We start from the raw sequence: 6,238 nt of genomic DNA on the forward strand, positions 1-6,238 counted from the left end.
TGGACTTTGTCATTTTGATCAGTGGGGTGACCATGCCCTTCAAGACCGGTCTCAGGCCTCATGAGAGCCTTGAGGACTTAGCAGGGCCAGCAGGCAAGGGGTCACTGACTGTTCTAGTTAGCAGAGAATTACTATCTGGACGAGGCAAGGTAGGGCTTGTATGGAAACCAAGTATCACATCTGCTTAACTAGGCTACATGGAGGCCAAGCTAGAGCCATCCCCAAGGCGTGGTACTGGCCTCAGGTGTCTGCCTCCTTGCTCCCGTCATGGTTGAAGGTAGGCCGCTTCAAGCTCCCTCTGGGGAGCGTGTCAGAAACCGCACCTGCCTGCCAAACCCGTGGTTTGTGTGTGCTTGGCCTCCTCTGCCTTGCCTGCAGGGCTTGTTCATACACGGGTGGTTAGGTGCCTCCCTGGGGCTTCGGACGGAGCAGGTCTGGGTGGGGCCAGATGGTAAGCTTCTGGTACATTCTGGGAGCCATGCTTGGAGCAGGAAAACCCTGAGCTTAAAGCTACACCCCTTCGAAGGTGGTGCCCACTCAGGTCCTGTGGCTTCTGTGACCTTTGGGGTCTCAAGGCCAGAGGTGGCTGGAAACCTCAAGGACTGTCACCATGTCCCAGGTCTGTTATCTCCTCCCTGGCCCCAGCCTCCACCGTCGGCCTAACTGGCATGGTGCGTTATGCCCACAGCAGGAAAAGGCTACGGTAGGGAACCATGTGTCTCAGCCAGTCTTAGTCCCTGGCCCTCTTTGTTTGGCCACACATTCCGATGTTTTTGGGTCTGCTGTCTCCACCCCGGAGATTAAGAACCGTTGGTAATAGCAAGTTTGCTTTATCTTAATCCTCGCCACAACCCAGGAACATACTTTATTGCCTTCTTTTTACAGAGGGCAAAACTGAGGAAGAGAAGTGAAGTGTGTAACACGCCTGAAGGCACACAGCGGAGAAATGGTGGAACCAGAGGCTTACACTGGGGAGGGTACTACATCCAGAGTCTGCGCCGTTCACTGCCTCTTGGTGCTGGCCGGAGGACCAAGTGTCTAGGCGACTGCCACTAGCAAGGCTTTGTAACACTTGGCTCCTTATACTTCGCATTGAAATCAGAATTTTTTCGTCTCCCAAAGGTCAGGTTGGACATGCAGTTGTGTGGAGGTCAGAGGACAACTTCGGGTGTTGGTCCTTCCTTCCGCCTTGCTGGAGGCAGGGTCTCCCTGTTGTTTGCCGCTGTGTACGCCCGGCCAGCTGGCCTGTGAGTTTCTGGAGATGCTCCAGGCTCTGCCTACCATCTCACCACAGAAGCTCTGGGCTCACAGTCACACGCGGCCACACCTGACTTCACCTGGGCTCTGGTGAGTCAAACTCAGATCCTCATGCTTGTGGAACAAGCCCTTTACCCGCTGAGCCATCTCCTCAGCCTTGGGCATGCTGTTTGACACTGCCTATGCCCCCTAAGAGTCCTTATCGGCGGTCCCACAGGCCCCCTGTCCCTAGAGTGGCCACAGCCAAGAATCTTGGGGCTGAGCTGCCGCTGCCGCTGGGCCACCTGATCTGCCTTGCCCACCTTCTACTCTTGTCTCGGGGTCCCCAGGGCCTCCGGCAACCCATTGTCTCCTGGGCCTGCCTCCCTTGGCCTCTCCTGTCACTACAGCCTCAAAATTGGGGTCCTGCCATCTGGCTGAGCTCCAGAGTCCCCTCAACTGCATCAAGTTCCTATGTCCAGAGTCAGTGGACCTTGATTCCATCTATCCCTTGCCCCTTCCTGGGCCTCAGTTTCCTCCCCGTTACGTAGGGCTGTTGCTTCTCTTTCTGATCTTTCAGAGGGTTATGAGAGTCCAAGGTTGGAGACGCGGCTTTCGCTCTTGAGTGATGGAGAGGAGCAGCCTGCTGCTGGGTTCCTGGCTCCTCATGCACTTACTACATTTGCTGGGTGTTCACAATATTCAGATCTGCATTCGTGTTGGGGGTCAGTGCAGGGGCCCCCTTGAGAACTCACGTTATGGGAGCTTGTGGAGGAGCGTGTGAGGTGGTGTAGGAGACGGTGATCACTGACAGAGATGGTGTGGAGTACACACAGGTCACACTGACTCGAGTGGTCGTGGAAGGCCTCTGAGAACACTGACAACTGGCACCCTTCAAGAGACGAAAGGCATTTGTGGCAAGTGGGACAGCAGAGGGTTCTGTGCAGGTGAAGGGTGGGCATGTTTGAAATCCGAGGGGAAGCCTGTGGAGCTTGGCAGGGAACTGGGGAGGATGGCATGAGCTCTGCCAAGCAGTGGTGGAGCACGCCTTTAATCCCAGCACTCTCGAGGCAGAGGCAGGCAGATCTCTGTGAGTTCGAGGCCAGCCTAGGCTACAGAGTGAGTTCCAGGAAACGCACCAAAGCCATACAGAGAAACCCTGTCTTGGGGGGGGGCGGGGGAGGATCAGCTCAGCCCAGCCCGGCTCCCTCAGCCTGGAGTGGTGCGGGGAGTTGTGTGATCTGGAAGGGAAAGACGTTAGAAGAGTCTGTGGTAGCATTTGACTTACACAATTAAAGAGTCCCTCTGGCAGGATAGGGAAGAGCTGCATGGGCTAGGCATCGCTGAGCAGGAGATTTTGTAGCTTGCCAGGCCGTGGCAGGGGAAGTGGAGGTATGAGGCTGATGGTGGCCTCAGGTGGGAAGAGTCTGCCCCATGGGATATGGGAGAGGGAGGGCAGGGAGTCATCGGCCATGGATTACTAGAGTTCTGGCCAAAGCCACAATACTCTAGGTGTGTAGCTTAGTATTAATGTCATCAGAGTCCATCCTTCTATCAGGAGCAGGATGCCTGGTCCTGTTGGCAGTGGCCACAACTCTGTATCATTTTTTTTTTTTTTTACGTTTTATTCAGGGTCTCACTGTCTAGACCAGGCTGAACTTGAACTCATGGTCCTCTTGCTTCTACTTCTGGGTGCCGTGCCAACCACTACCTGCTCTTGAGCCTTGTTACTGGAGCTCTAGGATATACATGGAATGCTTGTTGAGTGGATGTGTGACCAGTGACAGGTCATTCCCCAGTCATTTCCGTTTGCCTCTGCTCATCTGTAAACGGGACTACTATTCTTGCATGCCTGACTCCAAGCTCTTTCCCGGGGGCCTGTGCCCACCTGTGCCAGGAGTCAGGATCAACCTTGGAACAGGCTCTCGCTGCCTGCACCCCCTCTTCCAGCCTCAAACCCCAAATTACCTGCAGATGGTGCTGTCCTGGAGCTTTCCCATCTTGCCCAATGTGCACACAGACCCAACCCCCCCCTTAATGACACCTTGCTGCCTTCTGCTGAGGGAGGGGAGGGGGCTGGCCCAACCAGGCTGCGGTTTCTTTTTCCGTTGCGTCAGGCCTCAGGGTCCGGATCCCTGCCCCGCCGCGGGGCTGCCACCAAGGGCCACTCTGATCCCTTGCCTGTCCCAACCTCAGACACCATGTGCTCCCCATTTCGGGGATCCAGGAGCTTCCTGCCAGAGGGTGAGTTGGAGATGGGAACCCTGCCCCTGGTTGGGGAGGAGTCCTCTTCCCCGCCCACCATTCATAGAGCTCTGTTTTTCTTCAGCTAGAGCTGGAGCTGACCCAGGTGGAGTTGTAACTGGCTTCCCTGGACCAGGCCCTCCTGGCTATGCCCTCCACTAGTTAGAGATGGGATGTTAGTACAGTCACAAAGACAAGATTCTGGGTACGTGGACAGGTCGGTGACTACCATGAGGGTGTGTCCTCAGAGTGTGGTCATGTGAGCTTAGGCCTTTTTATTTGTCCGTTTGAGTGTGTGTGTGTGTGTGTGTGTGTGTGTGTGTGTGTGTGTGTGTAGAGTGTGTACATGTGACCACATGTGCTGCACCAGAAAGTGTGCCTGACCCCTTCCAGGTAGGAACAGAACTCTGGGCTATAGAGGTCCATGCCTAGGATGCATGAAATCCATTGTAGTGGGCCGGTGTTCCGAACAGGAGGTGGGTGAGGCCGACATGTCAGTGATGGGGGTGGGGGAAGACTATGAGGGTGTGGATAGGGTGGATAGGAGCTAAGGACCTGGGTTCTAGGTCCTCATTAAAATGGGGAGTGAGGCCTGTGATGATATTGTGTTCCCCAAAATATTGTGCACCCTAATAAACTTATCTAGGGTCAGAGAACAGCCACTAGATATAGAGGCCAGAAAATGGTGGCACACACACCTTTAATCCTAGCATTCCAGTGGCAGAGATCTGTCTGGATCTCTGTGAGTTCAAGGCCACACTGGAAACAGCCAGGCATGGTAACAAGAGCCTTTAATCCCAGGAAGTGATGGCAGGAAGCAGAAAGGTATTTGAGGCGTGAGGACCAGGAACTAGAGCTGGTTAAGCTTTTAGGCTTCTAGCAGCAGTTCAGCTGAGATTCATTCTGGATAAGGACTGAGAGGCTTCCAGTCTGAGGAAACAGGATCAGCTGAGGAACTGGCAAGGTGAGGAAGCTGTGGCTTGTTCTGCTCTGATCTTCCCATTCACCCCAATATCTGGCTCTGAGTTTGTTCTTATTAATAAGACCTTTTAAGATTCATGCTACAAGCCGGGCGGTGGTGGCGCACGCCTTTAATCCCAGCACTCGGGAGGCAGAGCCAGGAGGATCTCTGTGAGTTCGAGGCCAGCCTGGTCTACCAAGTGAGTTCCAGGAAAGGCGCAAAGCTACACAGAGAAACCCTGTCTCGAAAAACCAAAAAAAAAAAAAAAAAAAAAAAAAAGATTCATGCTACAGGGGCCAGCCTATGGGCACAGGCTTGCCATCCCACCTACTTGGGAGACTGAGGCAGGGGATGGCAAGCTCAAGGCCTGCTGGCCTACAGAGTGAGTTCAAGGCCAGCCTGGATGACTTAGTGAGACCACGCTCTCAAAATTTATTTGTTTGGTTGGTTTTTGAGACAAGGTTTCTCTGTGTAACCCAGGCTGTCTTGGAACGCTATAGACCAGGCTGGCCTCAAACTCAGAGATCTACCTGCCTCTGCCTCCTGGATCTGTCTCAAAATTTAAAAAATATGTTAAAAGAAAAAGAGGGGGGAAAAAAAGACTGGGAATGTAGTTCAGTAGAGCATTTAGCTCACATGTAGGGAGCCCCATTTTTAAGCTTCTTTCACTATAAAATACATACATACATACATACATACATACATACATACATACATTAAAAGGGGTTGTCCTTGGCTCTCCCGCTCTGCTGCCTCTTGGTCCCAGGCTCCCTGGTCTCGTGGGTTCCCAGGCTGTCCCCACTTTGCCCTACTATTCCCCAGGTGAGAAGGCCCAGCACTGGCTTGGGCATGAAGAGATGGTCTCACAAGCAGCCTCTGCTTGTGAGGATGGTGGCCCTGGGCGGTTCCTGGTCAGCTTCCACTTCCTGTTCCTCCATTTCCTGTCTGTAAAGTAGGGTGATGATCCTGCCCATGCCCACTCCAGACAGAACAGGAGCCGTGTGGACACCTTGGATGCCCACTGGCCAGCTGAGGCTTTGCTCTCCATCCCCAGCCGCTTACACCACGAACATGGCTCCCTAGCCTTTTCTGCAGAAACTGATTTTTACTGACAAGAATAAATCCTGCCGGCAAATTGCAGAGCTGTCCTGATGCTTTGGAAACTGTGACTGAAATGAGGTTCTAGGGACAGCTTGTAGGAGGGGGGAGCTGAGGACTGGCTTCTTCGCTCTCCATGCCCCCTCCCTGCCAGGAGGTCCCTGGGCAGGCAATGCATCCCGTCTGTAGTGTCCCTTAGGAAGCGGGCACTGGGGAGGGACTTCGGTCTTTCCTGGCCTGCTGTGGGACAGCAGCTGCTGCTCCTTTTAACGTGACAGCTGGTTCAGGCAAAGTGATCATTTGAGAAGACCGGAAGACAAATGTGTTGGTACATGTAATCCCAGCAGGCAGCAGGCAGAAACAAGGATTATAAACTCAGGGGCAGCCTGGGCTACATAGTGAGATCTTACCTCAAAAAGAGAGGAGAGGATGATGCCTTAGTGGATGAAGTTCCCACTAGGCTTAACAACCTCCATTCTTCCCTGGGCTTCTCTCCTTCTAGGAAGGAGGGAACTGATTTACAAGTTGTTCCCTGACCTCCATGTACACAAGGATGCACACCCACCCATACCCGCACAAAAACAAACAGATAGATATAAAAATTGTAAAGGGCTAGGAGACGGCCCATGTGCAGGCATGAGGACCAGAGTTCAGTTCCCCAGCAACCGTGTAAGTGGCAGACCCGGTGATGTGCACACG

The sequence above is a fragment of the Peromyscus eremicus genome, chromosome 5, assembly GCF_949786415.1.
Source record: "Peromyscus eremicus chromosome 5, PerEre_H2_v1, whole genome shotgun sequence".
Classification (NCBI taxonomy): Eukaryota; Metazoa; Chordata; class Mammalia; order Rodentia; family Cricetidae; genus Peromyscus; species Peromyscus eremicus.